The sequence below is a fragment of the Vanellus vanellus genome, assembly GCF_965231255.1.
Source record: "Vanellus vanellus genome assembly, chromosome: 14".
In the NCBI taxonomy this organism is placed as follows: domain Eukaryota; kingdom Metazoa; phylum Chordata; class Aves; order Charadriiformes; family Charadriidae; genus Vanellus; species Vanellus vanellus.
The window spans coordinates 715,180-735,863 of record NC_138919.1 but is presented as its reverse complement, the minus strand read 5'-3'; the positions used below and the strand labels follow the sequence as shown (position 1 = coordinate 735,863).

The window sequence follows — 20,684 nt, the reverse complement described above, 5'->3', positions numbered from 1 at the left end:
TCAGTGGAAACACATTTATTGGTCCCTGGGCTGTCCATCTACTGCTTGGAGTAATTGGGGGCAGAGTCACTGAGGAACAGCCTACAAAGGGTCTCCAAGGGATCCCCCCACCGTTCAGCTGAAATTATCTCCTGAGTGACAGCAGCCGCTTGTACGAGGACTCCCTCTCCCAAGACCAGCAAAGACAGAAGGAAGCCAACAAATTGGACCTACTGAATCTGTAACTCCGGTGACTAATATTCCCTTCTGCTACTTAAATTTTTTTTTTTTAAGATCTCTGAGGGTAGACTGCAGAATCAGCATGTAATGACCCCTGAAGGATAAAATATTCTGTTATCTTCCTTTAGGGTGAAAAACCCCGATCCTAACTTTTCTTTTCTTTGAATTTAGAAAGAAGAAAAGCTTACCGCTTCAAGCAAGGCAACAATTCAACCACTGTAACAGAAGGGAAGTTATTTGAAGATTCGTAAGCGTTGAACCTGCAGTTCCTTAACAAATAAAAAAAAAAAAAAAAAAGAGGAGAAATATTGCTATTTTAAGATCGTATGGAGCTGTGACAGATGATCTTGTATCTTTCTGCTGAAGTTATTTTACACTAAGGACAAAGTTGTTTTATTTTCTGTGCTTGAAATTTTTTTGCTGCTCACTGTTGGTCCTGCTTTCATATTTGGAACTGCAGGAAGGTTTGTAAGCCACACGGCTTTAGCAAGTTGAACTTTGACATCAGCTACCACAGTGCTTTGATTACTGGCAACAGTCCTTCCCGTGGACGCTGACAGCTGGGAAGCACTGACCACCCTACTGTATTTGGCCCATCTGTCTTCTTCCCTTTGAGTCCATCAACAGGCACTACCAGCTCCCTGGTATCTCACCACCAAGATGGAAGAAGTCTGGGTTGTGTATCTCTGCCTGGTCTTGCTTATCATCGTGCTTCTTCTAATGAGGCATAACCCGCATGTGGAAGAGGCCAAGAAGGAGAGGGAAAGCAAAAGCTCCCCACCACCCTCTTCCTTTTTCCCCAGTAATGTCGGCAAACAACTGGAGCACAGCCAGGAAGAGCTGGAGAACTATCTGGACAGGCTAACCCACGTCTTGTTTGACACAGAAGCCAGGAAAAGGGATGGCCACCATGATCAGAAGTCCCACCATCACCATCACAGAAGCGCTGATGTTGAGTCTGAGTCTAAGGAGCATTCAGGAAAGGAGGCGGCACGCTCTCGGTATTCGTCAAGCTACACGAGGGTTCAGGTATGAGGCTTATAAAGACTTTCGGACTCAATCAGACTTAGAGCTGCTGGCTAAGGTGGTGAATCCTGTTGAAATCCATAGTTCGTGAACTTGGATGGGGAAGACCGGGGCGGGGCGGGGGGAGGGGGGGGAAGTCTCACTATTTTGAAGACTAATACGATTTTGCACTTTATATTTCAACATTAAGCAATCATTCAGAGACAGCTCTATGTGACATGAGTTGTATGTACGTTACGTGTGTAAGGCGTCAGTGTTGGCATTAGCATCTATGCATGTCTGTGTATATATATGTAAATTATTCCTTATTAATAGAAATAGCTATCATTTCTTACCTCAAGAGATTATTGTGCAGCTCTTTAGCTGTTGTAAATCTCCCATTTTCCCCACATACAGCAGCGTTTTGCCAATTTGCCCATCTAAGGATCTCGCCCAGTAGGGAACGGGAGCTCTGCAGATACCTATCCAGTGGTGAACGCATGGTATCCAGCCATGGGAAATACTTATGTAATTTTTCGCCTCTGCACAATGATCATGCGTAGTGTACTCTGTAAACATGAAAGTTGCTATTGGCAACCTGCAAAATTCTCTTTGCCTTGGCCAAGGCCCTTTTTTAGGGGATGGAACATGATGCATGCCTTTATATTTTTATCGTTATCCTCATTGCAATACATCAGATTTTGCCCTTGAGATGACAGAGTTCCATGGCAGCTATGCGAGGCTGTGTTACTTTATGCTAGCAGCTGTTTATATTCTTCATTCTTGAGACACGTATCTTGCAGTGCCAATGCCCCGCTCTGTCGCTGAGCACGTTCTAGGTCCAGGTGGGACCTCCAGTACGAAGCCTTCACCTTAGAGGGGAGAGCCAGACCTTGGTGTTGATAATTGCACCCTGCCAAAGAATCGAGAGACAGATTTCTTTTCTTAGCGATGAAGGCACTGCTGTAAACAGCCTTTTCAGTGAGCCAGGACGTTATAACTTCTGAAGTCTCCAGGAGATGCCTGAGCTATCTGGGGGAATCAGTATATCCAGTTGGAGGGAGAGGAGCAAATATACAAAATGTGAGACTGTTGTGCAGGATACATGGACAGAAAGAGTAATTCAAGTGGTTATTTACTTACTGGCATGTTTAATTTACTGAAGAAGGTGCTATTTTATTAGAACTATTACAGATCAAAAAATAGCAATGATTTTTCGCTATGGAAGTGGATCATGTTGCAAAATAACAGCATTAGCTTATTTTTCTACTGTGGATAAAGATGACTGCAGAATACATATTGGGGAGAAAAGGTGCTGCGTTCACTATTTTCGTACAGTTTAATATAGTGCTAGTTAGCTTCAGCAAACCTTCACTTGCTTAGAAATAGGGAGTACACTTTTTTCACTGACTTGATGATCCTTCTTTGGACAGCCGAAAACTTTAATATGAGCTCCTTTGATGTGTGGAATGAACAGTAACGCTGCAAAAGCAAAGTAGCAGAAATAATCTTTTGTTGTTCCTCATTTTGTGTTTTAGGAGCAGTAAGAAAGAAGTCACTACCTAAAAAACCTAAAAAAGCACTTGTCAATAAGTTGTCCAGCCACTGAAGTGAAATGGGAAACTTCAGCTTCGTTTGGAATAGCATTAGTTCCAAAACTGCTGGAGGGGACTTTGTTTATTGCTCAGGCAAAGGCGAAGGGCTGGGATAGTTTCAGGAGCTGTATTTGAGCGTGGCTACCTGGCTGCACATCGTGAGGGAGGTGCAGTCAGCTCAGGATGCAATTTAGGTGCCATCTGTGAGCATGAGAACGTGTGGGTACGTACGAAAGGCTTTCAGAACTCTCCCAGGTCAAGGAAGGGCACAGATGCTTTTGTTCAGGGATGGGGTAGCATTCTCTTCCTCTTCTGAGAATTTTGTCTCTCAGAGCGAGTGTAGGTTGTTGGCAGGTGCCAAGTTAGTATCACTGGAAAATGAAATCCTCAGCCTTGTCTAGCAGAGGTAGGATGGCTTGCAGCGAAAGCGCCTTCAGTAAGTGTGCCAGTCTTCTCAACCAGCCACGTCCAGGATCTCTGTTTGCTTTTCCTGCCCAGGACTGAAAAATCCTGCAGCTCTGCTGGCACTACAGTGCAGAGAGGAGCGATCTAAAAACCTGTTATGGATGGAGAAAGAGAAAACGCCACCAAGCTGGAGCCCCGAGCAAGGACAGTCAGGAGCAGTATCTGTGGGAATTCAGAGTAATGTAACTGGTATTGGCAAGAGGCAATACTAGTTGCAGCGTTCTCAGGGAGCTTTGGACTTATTAAATGGACTTTGGCCATAGGTAGTCAGCTGTCAATGTAGACACCTTCAATTATCCCATTTTCTACTGGAGGAAGCTCTTTTGTCTTGCAAACAGATGTTCAGAAGGAGCTAGGGCGGGGTCTTTTTGTCATTCATTGCACTCATCTAAGCCCTTGCCTAGTAGGGTAGAATCCGTATTTTCTTATGAATTTCTGTTTGTTGCTACACGTTAAATCATTAAGTGATCTAAAAATAATTTCTAGATTTCCCCTCATTTCCCACCAACTCTCGGTTCTCATGGAAACTGAGCAGTCCACTTGTTACAGCCAAAACAGGAGCAAATGAATGGATTCAGAAGTGCAGGAGGGTAAGAATGGGTAAAGGCAGTAGGTGGGATAGAGCAGTGAGCAGATTATTTGGGAAAAATGTACTCGGAGGGTTTCCTGCTTCATTAAACTTGATCACAGCAGGGTTATTTTCAGGTTGTTTTCAGAAGCAACGAAAAATGAATGGTGGCAGATGGCAGAGAGGCGTGGGCCTCCTACACGCTGGAAAAATAGATTTTGCCAGCCAGTCTGCATACGTACCACGGGTGGCAGAGCACGTGTGCCTGTTAGGACAAGGCAGAAGTTGGAAGTCTTTAACACAGCCATGGATTTAGAAAACCCACAGTGTTTTCAGCTTTGAACCACGCGGTGGGGGAAAAGCCAGCGTGAAGACCCAGCTGATGGCGAGTTGAGAGTGGATTCCAAAGGTGCTTGGCTGAATACTGGTGCGTGCCCCGTGACAGCAAGAATTTGAGTTCAGGAGTGTGTTGGAGATGTCTGTCATCAGTGGCTGTGTGAGGTACCCGCTGGGTAAATTCATGGTAACTTGCCCGACCCTGACGGGCCCGTGGTTGACACAAGTCAGGAGGTTCAGCAAAACCAGTGCTTATGCTACAAGTGCTTCCCATAGTCAGTAATCTCCAGTGCTCCTTAACCTGAATATCTTTGAGTCGTACCCGTGGAAACTCTTGTGATGACACGTTCAGCGTTAATACGGCTGTGATTCACGCGGGCATGGCAGGAATAGGCGCAGCTGCAAGGAAGAGTAGTTGTTGTTCATCCACACAAGGTTGGCTTCTGTGGCGTAGTACTGGGCCTCCTCGTTCCGCCAGATCTGGCAGGAGCGGCAAGCTTGCGGTAGTGCATTCCTGGTGGATTTGGGGAGGTTTTATTTAAGGCTCTACTTCTCTGGTCCCTCAGCTGATTCAGCCCATCACAGGTCCTGAAAACAATGAAGATGGCTAACTCAGTTGTATGATTAAATGTCTTTGTGCATCTCATGCTGCAGTGATAAACACCTTAAATGATGTTACCTAAGATAATACTGTTAGGGCGTGTTTCTGTAATCCTCTCAAGACCTGCCATCATGCTGCTTTTTAGGTCTGTGTTGCAGCTGTCGTTTTTCAAGCGTGGAGGTTTGTAGGCAGAGGGGATATCTGTCGTTATACCTGTGGAGCTTATGTGCCCGAAGGCTTCTCTGCTTTATTTTTTTTTTTCCCCACCTATATCATTTGTTCTCAGAAAAGTTAAGCTGTCTGCCACATTACTGTTTCAGGGTGTCCCTGGTATAGTCCCTTGTGGAACCACAGAGTGGATGAGGTTGGGAAGGGATGTCTGGAGATGGGCTAGTCCAGCCCCTCTGCTCAAGGCACGGTCAGCTAGAGCAGATTGCCCAGGACTATATCCAGTCAGGTTTTTAATATCTCTACCTAGGTACTTGGATGTCCTCTAACGCAGTAAAATTGGAGCATTTGTGCAGGAAAAACAAAATGCTGTTTCTTTTGAAGTCTCTGCTTCTATCCAGGTCCTCCATCTCTGTATTGCATCTAGGCGTTTCCCAATCTCTTTACTCTCTAGCACACACTGTAACCCCAGAGAGGTCATTTAGGCAGATATCAGGGTGTGTATCTGAAAACTGAAGTTTCGCTTTTGTGCTTCAGCCCTGACTTTTAATCAGGTGTATTCCAAGCAGCACATTGGAACATGGTGAACTTAAGTTTTTCTTTTAATGTGAGCAGACAGTTCTGCCCCGCTTTTCCTTGCTGGTAAGGAAGCCTAGGATGTTCCCGCAAGATGGTCAGAGGTTCAGTAGGTTTCAAGCCTATCGTCAGTAACAAGTATTTATTTACAGGTACAGAATTTCCTTCGTGAATCACTTTCCTTACTTCAGCAGCTGATGACAGTCAAGTAACAGCTATATTTGTAGTCTAGGAGATTAGGATTTTTTCACTTGCAAGATTTAACTTCCAAGTTGGCTGAACAGTTAATTGTGGCATAACCTTCATGTGATCCACAAGCTCTGTAAGAATCCAGCACGTCCCAGCAGTTTGTAATGCGAGCCAGCACTCAGCAATGCAGATGTGTGTGTGGATCCACCCCATACATTGGGAGAGGAGGACTGATACAGACTGAAGAGGGCCGAGAGGGGAAGAACACGTGTTTAATCATTTGTGCTTTGTTAGATGTCACATAGGAGTCTTTTGTGGACTTGCTGTCCAGGAGTTGGTAGAAGAATATTCAGAGAATAAGTGAGTCAATATTGTTGCTCCTGTACACGTTCCCATTTTTAGGCTTGTTGAACTGATTTCCCGTTTCGGTAGTGGATGTAAGATTCAGATTAAAGGAGGCAAAAGGAAGGGTCTAAGGTGACAAATTAGTAGGAACATTAGAATGGCAAAGTATGGATATTTACAGTCCTCTGTGGACCTTTGCTCTCAAAAGACTGTCCAGGCTCAATGTTTCCAAGAGCTCTGCCCCTGGATTTTGTTTATTTGAGGACATTCTGCAAATAAATTTGAGCTTTTGGGTTATTCATAATCTGTCTGTATTGCATATGTTACCCGTTTGGTATCACCATCGTGCTTTATGATGAGGCATTTTTAATCATGTGGCTCTTGCTCATAGAGCTGGATGAGTCAAAATGAAGAAAGAGAGAGGGGGTATATCAATTCAGGAAGATACTGAATTCTTTGGGGAGAAGAGTAGAAGGTGTTGATGTTATTTTGGGGGAAACTAATGAATAAGAGTTCATTGGAAGAGTCTTGCCAGCTTCCTATGTTTCCTTCCCCGGCTGTCTGAATTAGGCAGTGTTGGTGAGAGCAGGCACCACATCGGCAGCTGAGCTGGTGCCAAGCTTTAGTCTAATGTTTTACCACCTGCTTATTGCAGCCATTGTCACTACCTGTTTACTCTTCCACGGCTGTGGTTAGGAAAGTCATAGCATCTGTGTCGTATCTGCCATGTCAAATCTGGGGATCCCTCTGTGCTTCTGTCTTTGGCTCTGGTTGTTAAACACCACTTTGTTTGCAGTGGGCTTTACAGACCTCCAAAAGGTGCAGTCAAGATAAGGGCAGCAGAAGAAAATTACTCTAAACAAGCAAGTGACCTCTTAATACCAGCAGAGTCAGCATGGTTTCATCCTCACAGCTAGCCATGGCTACCAGTGCTGCCTCACTGGTTCTCATGTCAGCATAGCAGTTTGTCCTCCAAGCTCTGCTCTACAGCAGTGGTGTCCCAGCCTTTGATAAATGGGAATCTGTTTAACTGAGAGGAATTTTTGATCACTATGTTCTCTGTACTCTGCTCAAAGTGTTACCAGATCTGGAGCTGTATCCGTGCCAACCTCTTAAGGTGAGCAGAAGTGACCTCAGGGGTATTCACACTATCTAACTGTAGACATTTAACTTAGGTGCCCTGGGAGAGAGGTGTGATTTGGAGCATTGAAGGTAGTAGCAAAAATAGAATGCCTAAAGTAACCTCAATTAATGGTGTGATTAACCATCCACCACCTCCCTTCCATGAGCTTGCCCCCAGCCTGCACCACTCCGATGAGCCATGACGTTGCCACTGAAAGAGAGAAGAGTTGGGAGCGCGCGCTTGGAGCTCAGGGATGAAAATCTTCAAAAGTGCCATCCATGCCTGTGAGTGCTTTTACGAGGTCGAGCCTAAACTTTTAGCTTGTCTAACTCGAGACATATGTGTGAGGAGAATTCCTGTGCCCAAAGTTAGGCACCTAAAAGTTAGATGTCTAAACCCTGAGATAATTAGCTGTGGCTCCGTCTGTAGTCAAGGGAGAGAAACGGGCATGTTGGGCGGCTGACTCATTTGTTGCATTGCCACCTCCGTTTAGCTGGGTTCCCCAAGCTGGGCTGTAAGTCCTGTCCCTCTTTATGGCACAGCATAATGTGGTTTAGAAAGATCTGAGCTGGTAGTGGAAAGAGGTGATGCGGCTCTATTGGAACGGTGCTCCGCTCGTGCTAGTTAGCGCAGCATTTTCCTTAGCAATTATTTTAAATCGATGGATTTTTAGATTGCTCCACAATTGGCAGGTCACCATTTTAGAATTTGTTTTGCTTGTTTCCTAGGCTCTACAGGCCCTCATGAAAGGGGCAAAAATACCCAATATATCTGCATCATTGGTATGACCCACAGGCTGATAAAGGAGTTGGAGTCTTCCCATTAAGTTCAGGATCTTGGGGACAGACTCATGTTCTGGAAAGAATTCATCCCATTTGATCCCAGTTAAACAAATTAACAAAGAGATTAACAAATGCATACATTAGCATTGAAACAAAATACCCTGGTCAGGGTAGTTCTTGTGATTATTCTGCGGCTTAAAGGCAGTTGAGTAGTTGATCTTCAATGTCTTACGTTGAGTTTTTGCTGTAAACTGACAGTAGTACAAAGAGAAACCTCCTGGGGGAAAGAGTTACAAGAGATAATGTCCTTGTCACTGATTACAGTGGGAAATACTGGAGTTTCATCGTTTCTTCTTTGTATGTGAACACGTATTTATGTTATCATAATGTGATGAACTATTGCAGCTTCGTGAACTCCTCTTTATCACTAAGCTTTCTACAGTGGCTATCCAGAGTATGTTAGCTGAAATGACCCTGATGAACGTCAGTAAGCTCTACTTACTCATTTGCCTCTGGCTGTTCAGGCGGACCCCTAGTTCTGAAGAAATCTTTGTCACAGCCAATCATGCCTGAAAACACGCTTAGGCAGTGCCTGAATATTTCAGGAAATTGTATGTAGACGGTAGGTAGCCTTCAAGCAGATGCCTTAAATATCAGCTTCTCGGTGATGATTGAACACTCTTGCATCTGATTTTCCGGTGGCTTCTGTGACATCTTTTTTTATCCAGTCCAGTTGTTAGTCAGCACGTGGTTTTATCTCCATTGGTACCTGCCAGAGTCTTGGCACAAGCTGTGGAGTGTTGCTGTCCATGCCGTGCCTCTTTTGTAGACACGCATAGGATTTTGCTCTCCGACGCTGTTGATCTTTGTGCTTTTAAGCAAACACCAAATTCAATTTAGTTTTGGAAAGCATGAATCTAAATTTCAAATGTGTCTTGGGGAAAGTCAGATGAAGACAATATGGGAAAGTCTGTAAAACCTGAAGGACAGAGAAGGTGAGATGGGAATGACTGTGCCCGGGCTCACTCTCCCTGCAAAAATGTGGGTTAGCCAACAAAATTGCCAAGCATCAGATTTAAAGCAGAGCAGTACTCACAAAGCACATAGTTTAACTGTGAATTTCTGCCAAAGAATGACTTGGAAACAAAATGTATTAATTGCTTTCGAAGGGATTAAATGCATTCATAGAAGTTGGGGCCATGACAGTTTCTTAAACGCTTTTTTCCCTGAATCCCTGAAACGAAAAGGACAGCTAATTGTCCTGTATGTCCTTAGTTTAAAAAAAAAAAAAAAAAACATGAAACAAAAAAAAAATGTTACCTTGTGTATGTCACATCTTGGATTTGGACTGCAAAAGACTTTTCAGTGTTCCCTTCGAAACTGGGATAGTTGAAAAGTTGACTGTTTCATCAGCTGGATGGAGGCAGGACATGGCAGGTGTGCTGAATCTTTAGCCTTTGGAGTCCTGCCCAAAAGGGAAGAGTTTCCCTTGCAAACATAGAAGGTGAACTCACAGATAAAACGAGAGAGCCATTTGTTTCATCTTGCCTTCCTTCTGACAAAACAGTTTTCAAGATCTTCTGACCACCAGAAGGGAATCCAGCAAGGTTGCTTGCTATCCAAATCTCAGTAACGAGCAATGATGCCAGCACTTAGAGTGACAGATTTACCGCTGATCATATATCTGTCTTCAGGTCTGAGACAGCTGAAGGGCTTTGTGAAAAATGCTGGTGCATGACAGAGGTGCTCTGAAAGAGCACACAGGCCTACAGCAGGATGTGGAGCCAAGCTGGGTTAAACCCTTTGAGGAACCATTATAAGCCTCAAGGTAATGTCCTAGACATGATAATGACTTCCTTCTTCCAGTGAACGAAAGACACCACTTTCTTGAGACCAATGAGGTGGGACTGACCTTTCGGGATTTGGGAGCTGATGTTAAGTTAATGATATTTAATATAGAGGTCTTTTTAGATTCCTGGTCTTTGGTAAGTAGAAGGACAGTATTGTCATCAGGGCTTAGCAGTTCTGGGTTCTGTTCCACACTTCTTCACTTCAGCTTGGATTGGTCTTATTGTAGGCTTCATTTTGCAGAGTGCTCGGAGGCAGCCCTCAAGATCAGGTTCACAAAGAGAATAGCACGTTCTCTTTTCAGATAAACACTGAAGGGCCATTTGGTCACTCGCAAGCATATCACAGTATCACAGTATGCTAGGGATTGGAAGGGACCTCAAAAGATCATCTAGTCCAATCCCCCTGCTGGAGCAGGAACACCTAGATGAGGTTGCACAGGAAGGCGTCCAGGCGAGTCTTGAATGTCTCCAGAGAAGGAGACTCCACAACCTCCCTGGGCAGCCTGTGCCAGTGCTCTGTCACCCTCACTGAGAAGAAGTTTCTTCTCAAATTTAAGTGGAACCTCTTGTGTTCCAGCTTGAATCCATTACCCCTTGTCCTATCATTGGTTGCTACTGAGAAGAGCCTGGCTCCATCCTCATGACATTCCCCCTTTATATATTTATAAACGCTAATAAGATCACCCCTCAGTCTCCTCTTCTCCGAACTAAAGAGACCCAGCTCCCTCAGTCTTTCCTCATAAGGGAGATGCTCCACTCCCTTAATCATCTTAGTTGCCCTACGCTGGACTCTCTCCAGCAGCTCTCTGTCCTTCTTGAACTGAGGGGCCCAGAACTGGACACAATATTCCAGATGCGGTCTCACCAGGGCAGAGTAGAGGGGAAGGAGGACCTCTCTCGATCTACTAACCACCCCCCTTCTAATACAGCCCAGGATGCCATTGGCCTTCTTGGCCACAAGGGCACAGTGCTGGCTCATGGTCATCCTGCTGTCCACCAGGACCCCATGCATGCAGCGTGCTCATGGGTGGTCTACAATGGCTTTGAATGCATGGGAGGTAGGTTGGGGAGTACACTGTGCTCCTGGGAGACACAACCTTAGCCTGCCTTCTGAAAAGGAAGCCAATTTTCCCATACATAAGAGAGTCTTAAGGAAAGGGCAGTATGGGGCTGCAAGAGGAGAAAGAATAAAGGCTGATCTACGCCTTTTAGCTCTTCAAAGATCAGATGAGGAAGGTGAATGACTGGGACTTAATGAAACCTTGTGCGCAAAGATGAGAGTTGCCAAATAATACACTGAGGTTGTAGAAGGAGTCTGTGGTGACTAGGACAGAAAGTAAATGGCACAAGTTCTTCCTAAGAAAATGCAGAGTATGCCTATGGCACACCAAGTTCGACATGTAGGCATCCGAGAGATGATGCCTTGGCAGTGACACCAAGATAAAACATTAATGTAAAGGTAATAGGTAATCAAAAGACTCTCTTGATTTAGCTCAGAACAGATGAGAAGCAATTCAAGAGTAGAGAAGGTGATTGCTGGCACAGCAGGAACTGGAAGAAAAGAATTGATGGCAATGCGAGTATAGAGAGGGCTAGAGGACTGTGAGGAATAGAATTGGGTGTTAAAACTGGAAAAGCAGATGACTATGAAATGTGAACAAGCGTGTGCCTGAGGAAGAATGAAAGGAGAGGTATTTTGGGACAGCAAGCCAGGTAGGACCAAAGTCTATGGACCAGAGTTAATGAACTTGTGGGACTATCAATACTGGTTCCATCAGGGATGGAAGAGAGGAGTCATAAAATGAATTTGAGGAGTCGTGGGACAACAGGGATGGAAGGAGGAGGTCAAGAGTAGCTAATTGAACTTCTCCAGGCTGAACAAAGAGGGTTGAAGGCCGTCTCTGTATAGGATAGCTTGGACGGAGCTATTAAGTCCAGAGAACTTGCAGGATGAAGAGAGCAGTGCAAGTCCAGAGAACTTGCAGGATGAAGAGAGCAGTGCAAGTCCAGAGAACTTGCAGGATGAAGAGAGCAGTGCAAGCCCAGAGTGGTGACAGGATGAAGAGAGCAGTGCAAGCCCAGAGTGGTGACAGGATGAAGAGAGCAGTGCAAGCCCAGAGTGGTGACAGGATGAAGAGAGCAGTGCAAGCCCAGAGTGGTGACAGGATGAAGAGAGCAGTGCAAGCCCAGAGTGGTGACAGGGGAACAGTGAGAAGTGACCAGGAAGAAATTCATTGAGGGAAATCACAAAAATCTGCTGAAAGATTCTGTAGGTTTTAATAAAATTCTGCAGCAGAGATGCAGGAGTTGTCATGAGGATGCATGTAGCCCACTACAAGTGTGGAGATGTGGGTGTTAGCTTAAATCACTCTCAAGGTGTTCCAAGTCACTTTTGGGTATGCCTTGGCTGAGCTGCCCAGTAGAGCTTTAAGATGTAGTAAGTCTGAGGAAGGATGGAGCGAAACCACCACTTGCACTTGGCTGTATCCGGTGGCGGTGGCCCATCCATGGGTGCCAGTTCCTGGCAGACGCCCTTTTGGATTTAGGAAGCACATGTTAGCGAGAGCTGGGGTAACTATAGCTACATAACACCTGGGTTGTTATAGCCAACCGAGTGCAAGGGACGTGTTAATCCTGTGTATACTTGCCTGGCAGCAGATACTGCTGTAAGTTCTCCTGTAAACTGTTTGCATGTGGGGCTGTTTTGAGTTCAGTGCCACCAGCGTGTCAACCCCTCTGCTCCACTCTTCCTGACTGCTCTCGTTCAACTTGTAGTCTCAAGCAGTGGTCTTTCCCGCTGAATGGTGTTCCCAGAAAACCCACAGCTCTTGTTTGGAAAAAAAAAAAAAAAAACCTTGGAAAACCTGTCTGTTGTTTGAAGCCTGTCTTTGTCCCAGCGTCGCCCTTGCGTGCTGCTGCCACTTGTCCTCTCCAAATGGCCTTCATGAGGTGCACGGCCTCCAAGCGGGAGCCAGGGGTCTTGGGCTCCTGCTCCCGAAGGCGGGTTGCTGCAGTATATGGACTGCCTGACCAGGACAGTATTGAGTTACGGTCAGGCCCCCGCAGGAATGGAGGACCGTGCCAGTATGACCTGTTCAGATATCCCAACCGAGAGCAGGAGCTGTTGGCAATCTTTAAAGCCGAGAGGTCAAGTTAATGTCACAGCGCACCTTTGCCAGAAGGAAGGCTTCTGAAAGTGCGGTCTGGGGAGCTAATTGGATATGTTTTTCCCATCTGTTCTGTATTTTTCCATTCCTTTGTTTGGTTGTTCCCTCTCACTTCCAGCTGCCACTTTGGTTGCTCCACTTCTCCCTTCCAGCGCTAACCTTCTGGAAGAACATCAGGTTTCGGGTGCTGGAGGGCAGTAGTGAAGCCCAGAGGAGCTAACCTTTCCACTGGGTGGCTCTGATGGTCCCTTTGGGTTGTTTAAAGCCCTTGGATGGGTGACAAAGTTCAAAAACACCTCTGGAGGGCAGGCAGTGCTCAGCAAAGAGCCCACGTAGCAGGTCTGCAGCGAGTCCAGCCTTCAGGGAGGTCTGCATGTTGAACAGGAGTTTTCTAAGCTCAAAGGTCAGGTCCTGCTCAGCTGCTCGGGTTTGCCATTCGAGTAAGAAACACGAATCCTTGCACCAGCTCACATACAAGGAAACCTAGTAAGCCAACAGCTGTGCTTGGAGACAAAAGAAACAGATTAACAGGAGCTGCTTTGGGTTCAAAGAGATTCATTTCTTTGGCATATGAGGAGTGACCCCAAAGGGTGCCCGCATGCAGAAAAACCACATCTACGAGCTGACCCGGAATGCAAACCAGCTGTTAGCAGCATCAGCACCCAGGCAGCTGGACTTGCAGCTCATCCAGTATGATCCATAGGCTAGGAAAACAATCGAAAACAACCTTACCATGAAATACTAGCATGAGAGCTCAGAAGTCACTTGTGTCCCTGGTTTCTGGTTCAGAGCTCTGGTGCATAGTTTTGTTGACGGACCCCAGGACAAAGGGCTTTGGCTGGCTTCGACCAGCAGACCTGCAAACTGACTCCCAACCTCTCGCTCCGACACAGCTCTCCTCCTTAAGTCATACTCATTTGCAAGTTTACAGCATAAGCAGGATGGTTTAGAGAAGATGCAGGACATGGTGGAGAGCTCAGAAGAGATTTTGTGATGCATTAAAATAAGATTTCTGCACTGCTTTCAGCTTCTTTCTGCCCAGGGTGTGAGTCTTTCTGAGCTGGGTCCTGTGGTGAGCAGGGAAAGGAGAGTGGATACGGCAAACTCATGGGAGAGGAGTCACAGTGAGAAGCTACCGACAGCAGAGGGCACAAAAGATAACGGCAGCATGTGCTTGAGGGGTGCGCAGGACCAAATCATAGATGTGATAACTTGCGCTTATATTAAATCAGAGTTTTGTTATTTTCTCCTCATGACTGTAAAAAAACCAAGGGTTCTTTATTCTGATTTTTTTTTAAAAAGCTTCAATTTAATATTTTTTCTTCTCTCTACATTTTAATTTTTCTTAATATTTAAAATCAGATGCCACTCCATGGACTCTGTCCTATGATTTCCTTTCTTATCCCAAATAGCAAAGCACCAAACATTCCAGCACCTGTGGGATCAACGTAGTCAGTGTTCCCACTGGGTAACTCTGTGAACCCCTACAGCAATTTACAACATCGTTTCAGCCCATTTCCTTTCCTAATTCATCTTTTTCTAGAGACTGTCTGGTTGCTGAGTTGAATAGATGAGAAAATGCCATCTGATGTATGGAGGTATTTGCGTTCGTCATTCAGCTGGAGTTTGGAAAGCCTCAGCTGGCATGACAGGCGCTAATGAGTGTATTCCCGCATCCATTCTTTCGGTGCAGGAGGGTGTGATCCAGCTCCTGAAGACCTGAACGTGTCTGCGGGCAGCTCTGATGGATGCAGCCACGGGGGGACATCACGGGTTTAACTGGGTTTGCAGTGCCAATGGCTGTGTCTCATTAGGGTCTAAACCTTTTGCATACACAAATCTCTAATATTTTCTTACTCTAAACATACGACTCATTATAACTTTAAGTACGTGTTTGCAGGTTCGGGGGCAGGTTTGTTCTTCGTCGTTTCTCTGTGTGCATGTCAGTCATGTTAGTGGTGCTTTTCAGAAGGATGAACAATGGCTGTTCTTGTTCTGTTTCCTAAACTCTGGAGCAAACAGTGCCGATTTGCAGTTATCTGGATGTTGCTTTTTTTAAGAAAAGAAAAAAAAAAAAAACAAACAAGGAGAAGGACTTAGCTCTTGAGCTGGTTGCATAGCAGCGTAACTGAAGGACTTGCACTGGATGGGATGGACACCGCTTTGCTGGGCGGAGTGGCTGAAGACGGCAGGTGCTGGTGCTGAGAGCAGGAGGGCAGCAGCTCTATCCCCATGCTGTTCATGGTGTTAATCACAGCGGCGACCAGGAAAGCCCCGGTGCTTCCTATCCCTCTCGCAGAGCAAAAGGGCAGGTCAAGGGGAGGCACCCACCTGAGGTTGTTATTCTTTTTGTTTGTTTGTTTTGTTTTGTTTCTGAACAGGAGAAAACCACTCCTCCTGGAAGCACTGAGAATATTGTGGAAGAGATTGGTGAGTTGGGCCAAACTGTGAGATTATGGCTAGAGAAATCTCCTTTTCCTGTGCAGGCACTTGCCATTTCACCCAGCAGTGGTGGGGAAAACACTCCTGGCTTTGCCATCTCGTGCATCAATAAGTGTATGTTCAGCCAAATATTCGGGTTCCTTCTTAGTTAGTACCCAGAGTCCGGCTGGGAGCACATCTTCCAGGCAAGCGGGCATTTCCCTGCCGCTAGTTTTTGAAGGACAGCAAACCTGCAGGGCAGTCAAGCCAACTGTCCTCAGGCATTGGTTTCGTGGGGGTATATGCCCAGAGGCCGTTCTCCTGAACAGCGTGGCTGTGCCTGCAGAGCCCTGAAAATGGGGTTGGTAAGCAGAAGACGTTCCCACTGGCCTAGCAGGTAACCCTGGGGAAGTGTGGCTCTGCGGCTGGCATGCTCTGGAGGATGCTCTGGCCGTGCCTCAGGTCACACACAAAAGAAAAAGACTGTGGTCCTCACCCTGACCCACTACCACCAGGGACTCCTACGGCAGCAGATGGGAGCGAGGATCTGGACGCTCTCAGTCTTGCCTTCCCTTTCCCCCGTCCGTCCCCTCCAGGCCAGCCCGTTCCACGGGCTCTGACTCGGTGGTGCCCTGGCGCCCCACTCCGCATGACCGGGCAGCGCGGCGCCAAAACCCTTCCCTAGGCTTTTCCCTCTCCCCCAGACTTGCAAACATGTCATTGACTTCAAAATCAAATTTTATATTCTCTCCTTATGAACTGGCCCTTCCTTCGCATGAAGGCGATGAGCCCAGAAGTTGAGTCGTTAGTGGACAGAGCTGGTTAAATAGACGAGGGTTTGCTGGGACGGGAGTGGAGGGGGTCCGTGCCCATCCCAGACCTTCCGCAGTCAGTGGGTTTCAAAACTGCCCTCCACAAAATGTCACTGGCGATTATCCTTGGTGGCAGATTTTGGAAACTTTAACTACTTCTATCCACAATCGTAACAAGCATTTTTTGGCCAAAGAAAAAAAAAAAAAAAGAAGAAATAATTAAATCCATGCTTTGTTTTACAAGAAATCTTATTTGCCAAAATTTGATTTGCCCAGCCCTACAGCCGTTTAGTATTGTGTGCGTGGAAGGGAAGGAAGCCCTCCTAACTTTCCTGTTTTTAATTTTTTCCTCTGTTTTATCACTCGCAGGTAAAGCTGCTTTACCCACTTCCTCATTCTGCAGTCCCTGCAGATTTATGTTTGGAAACCACAGCTTATTTATATACCTCCTTATTATGCTAAATGCACACACATATTTAACATAATAAGTATGTATACCGGTTCACAATGGACCGTGCGACACAAAAAGCATGAGGCCAGGCTTTCAGCTGCACCAGCTGGCGAGGAAGAGACTGAACAGCAACGAGCTGAGGGTGGTCCTCCAAACGGGGAGTGATTTTTGGTTTGGCCGTTCGGTTTTGCGCTCTTCTGAGCTGTCTCAGAAGGCATGTGAGAAATGCAGCAGGTGATGTAGGAAAGCAGGACGGGCGGCTTCAGGTAGTGAAAGAGGATGCGCTGCCTTCATATGGTGTAAGGCCAGCCTTGTTGGCCAACACGGAGGCCAGAAGGATGTCCATGAAGTCATTTGGAGACCATGGCTTCTGTGTGGACACAGGGGCTGCGTTTGTGCTGGAAGCCAGTGACTGCCTTGTACTGGTTGTGTGGGGCCAGGTGTGACCCCAGCTTGAGAGGTCCCTCCTGAGAATGCGGAAGCGATGGTCTCCTGCACTGTGCAGCAGTTGTGATCTTCAGGACATCAGTGTGCCGGGTTTCCAAACACGCCACCCAAAACAGGCACCACGTTTAAAAAGTTTTATCAAGCTTGAGAGGATAAAGGCATTTTCAACTGAGGAAAGGAAGAGGGCTGCAGTACAGGTTTTCTGGATCGTTATACGAGATCCAGCACTGGGGAGTGCCATTCCTAACCTCCCATGGTGCTCAGCCCCCACCAGCAGCTATTACCAGGCAGTCTCCTGCAGGGCTTGCTGACAACCGCAAGGAGCTTATCCACAGAGCTGTATCTTTCTTTGTCCTGCTTCCAGAGCAAGCGGTTCAGGAGACGGTAGACACAGATCTGTATGCGAGAAGAAGACAGCGCCCGACTGCTTCCAGGAGATACCGTGAGGGTTACCGGTAAAGACAGTTCTCCATGGGCATCTTGTTTTGGCTGTAGCTCTCCTTGCCTCCTTCTTCCTTTCTTTTCCTGCTCTTCTGGACTCTGTTGCTGCTAAGCTCAGCCGTGTCCTTACTGGGTTGGGGTGAGAGGACAACTGTTGGCAGCTCCTCATGGTGGCGTTTGGGCAGGAGTGGGCTGGGGATGGGTGAAGATGGGAAGATGGGGAATGTGGAGGAACACAAGATGGTTCTGGGCTACTTTCCCCTGTTAACATGGGGCAGGAGCTCTGGCCACGTGGGAGGAGAAGAGCTGAGGAAGAAGTGGCATCCTTTTCTTCCTTGGCATGGGCTAGTGAAGAGAGTGTCTCACGAGTGGCCCGAATTAGCTGACACGTCAGCAAAGGCCCTGCTTGGCTTCCATTGTTCACCTGGTGTATGTGAGTGTCTGGGGGATGGGACAGTGTCTTGTCTTGGGAACGCCCGTGGAAACGGAGAGGCCTTTCCCAGTGCGTTGTCTCTGGGTGGCAGCTGAGCCCTCGATGGAGCCGGGAGCCTCGCTGGCATCCTGATGGGCTGCAGCAGCCGTGCCAAGTAAGACCCTGGAGGCAACACCGCAGGTTGTTCTTGCGTTGTCTGAGCTGTCCTCAGTCGCCGTGCAGGGACGCTGGGGGCTACACCTTTGAGGCAAAGAGGAGAGGTTTTCGTTCTGTTGCTGAGCCCCTTCGCTGCAGGCTCAGAGACCTCAAATGCCAAGGGACTGGAGCTGAAAAGCCATCTTACAGCGTGCTCAGTCCAGCTCCAAAGTTTACCGTGACCTAAGTGACAGCAAAGGGAGAAATGGCACCTATGGAAGCTTAGCGGGGGCTCCTACTGCCAGACAGCTGGCTCTCCTTTTGCATCGTTCAGCCATTAAAATGCACCCGCTTGGGATTTTATTTCTTTTCCGTTTGAGCGGTCAATGCTGAGATTGGTCCTATGATCCACGGCTTGGGGGAGCTTGGTTTCGCACCTTGTGGTAGTGCTCTTTGTCCGGCATAATGTACAGTGTGTAGGTGAACGGTATGCGCGTATGTAGATATGTGTGTCTGTATTTACCCAGAACATCCTCTGCCCGTTTCCACCTTCTTCAGCACACGTTAAACATTCGTGCTGATTTCGTGAAATTGAGGACGGTTGAAGATAGTTTCCGTATGCACGCTTATTGTTGGCTATCCCCTATGGGGATGTTTGTGATGCATTAGCTGTCTACAATACATTAGGTCTTATAGACCATATATTGTGTGTGTGGCGTGTGTATATGTAATGACAAAATTTAACCTTGCTTTGGCTCTGCGAGGTAGGTTATGCCAAATGCTCTGTCATGACAATTCAGAGTCGACCGAGGGTCCCTAAGCATCGGGTTATGTTGACAGCTGAAACAACCTTCCTCAGACATGCAAAGCACCTGCCGGGTTATAATTAAAGCCCTTTGCTCAGCAGCTGCGCTGGTGCGGAGTCAGTTCAGAGGAAGATGGGGAGCGGGGAGGAGGAGGCATGCTCACGCCTCGGAGGTGTGGGACCCTGGTTAATTTTGTCAGCCAATGTCCACCACGTCAGGGGGAGGGTGGCTTGGTGGGACCTGCTGCCCCAAAGCCATATCCTGGTCACCAGGCTGGGTCTCAAATGATAGAGCGGGCCCGGTTCTGGCCACTCCATGTGGAGATGCTCAGCTGGTGTCCAGGACCAGGCGGATGTTCAGGCAGCTTCCCCTTTTGCCGTGAGCAAATAGGAGGGAAGGGAAGTAGATTCAGAGGGTCCATCTCCCAGGAGCTGGTGGGCAGGGAAGACGATGCCCTTTTCTGTCAGGATTGCATGTAGCTGAAAGCAAGAACTTCTTGTGCTTCCCGGTGTCAGTGGTTACGTGCATGTTTTGATCCCCTTTGAAGTAGATGCAAACTGTTCAAGCAGTTCAAGCGCTCCCTTGCCAAACAGTCTCAGCTTTTCATAGCTGGGATGCTCCTCAAGAGTGGGCACCGGGCCCCTGCATGCCAGAAGGGCCTCTGACAACCTGATCTGCTGCGGCTGCTCATCTGTACTCTGTCACAGCTCATTCTAGTGTAAAGCCCAACTTGGGGCACTGAAGTCATTTGGGCTTTGCACCAGCACAAAGAAGATGAGTGTTTGAGCTGGAGCCGTAAGTGTGCAAAGAGCTCTGCAACTGGGCTGACCAAAAGCTGCTCTGCTCTCCGCAATGACCTTGGCTGGAACTGCTGCATCCTCAGCCCATGAGCAGGTCCCACCTGCAAGCTCTGGGCTGAGGATCGCTGCTCTACCCCGGTGAACGTGTCCTTCCCTCCAAAGGTGACACCACTGTTTAGTTTCTCCTCTTGCTTCAAGATGCAGTTGTCATCCCCCACTGACCACCTGCCTGTTTTGGTTTTCTTCTTTTCTTGCAGGCCTGAAACAGCCGTTCAGCCTGAGACTGACACTGCTTAGAGCAGTAGCTGGTAAGTGTCCCCCCATCACTCACTGCCCGTTTTATACAGCTCCATCAGCCTAAAGGGATGAGGTGGCCACAGCTTGTGACACCCATCTGCAGACGGTACATGCGGCTGTCCTGTCTGTCTACCATGTCCATGGATCAAGAAACCGCAGAGCACGAGGCCCGGGCTGATGGTCTGAACCTCAGGTTGTGCTTTGTATTGCACCACAAGTCCTGGGAGCTTGGAGTCTCGTTGCTTGCCTCTTGTCGGTCTCGGGGCTTTACAGAGCCACTTGAACCAACAATGGAGAAATGGTCTTTGCCACCATGATTGTCATCTGCCTTGAAGGGAAGCTGACCCTGATTAGACGCTTGCCTTCCTACCAGGGCACGGCCCATCCAGTGCTTACTCCTGCTGCTCCTCCTCCTCCCAGAGTCTCTGTCTACATCCCACTCCCGGGATCTTCAGCCGAGCCTCATTCCCTTTTCCTTTCTGTTCCCCAGCAGCTCCAGCTTCCACGGCGTGTGGTGGCAGCTTGCAGAACTAGTGGCATCGCAGCCTTCCCAGAGGAGACCTGGAGTGAACCAAGGGGTTTGGTGGGGTGGGGTGGGATCGGGGCATCTTTAGGGGCCTACCTGGGTGAGGGGAGAAGGAACACTTGACGT

The 20,684-nt window shown here is 47.4% G+C and overlaps 1 long non-coding RNA gene across 1 annotated transcript; it reads left to right on the top strand.

Annotated features, from left to right (window-relative positions):
• The first annotated feature begins 43 nt into the window (after nt 1–43).
• Nucleotides 44–20,609, top strand: LOC309677477. The gene is made up of 4 exons (XR_014269680.1): nt 44–229; nt 391–1,248; nt 19,993–20,043; nt 20,523–20,609. It is a non-coding gene; the product is annotated as an uncharacterized lncRNA (long non-coding RNA).
• The last annotated feature ends 75 nt before the right edge of the window (nt 20,610–20,684 follow it).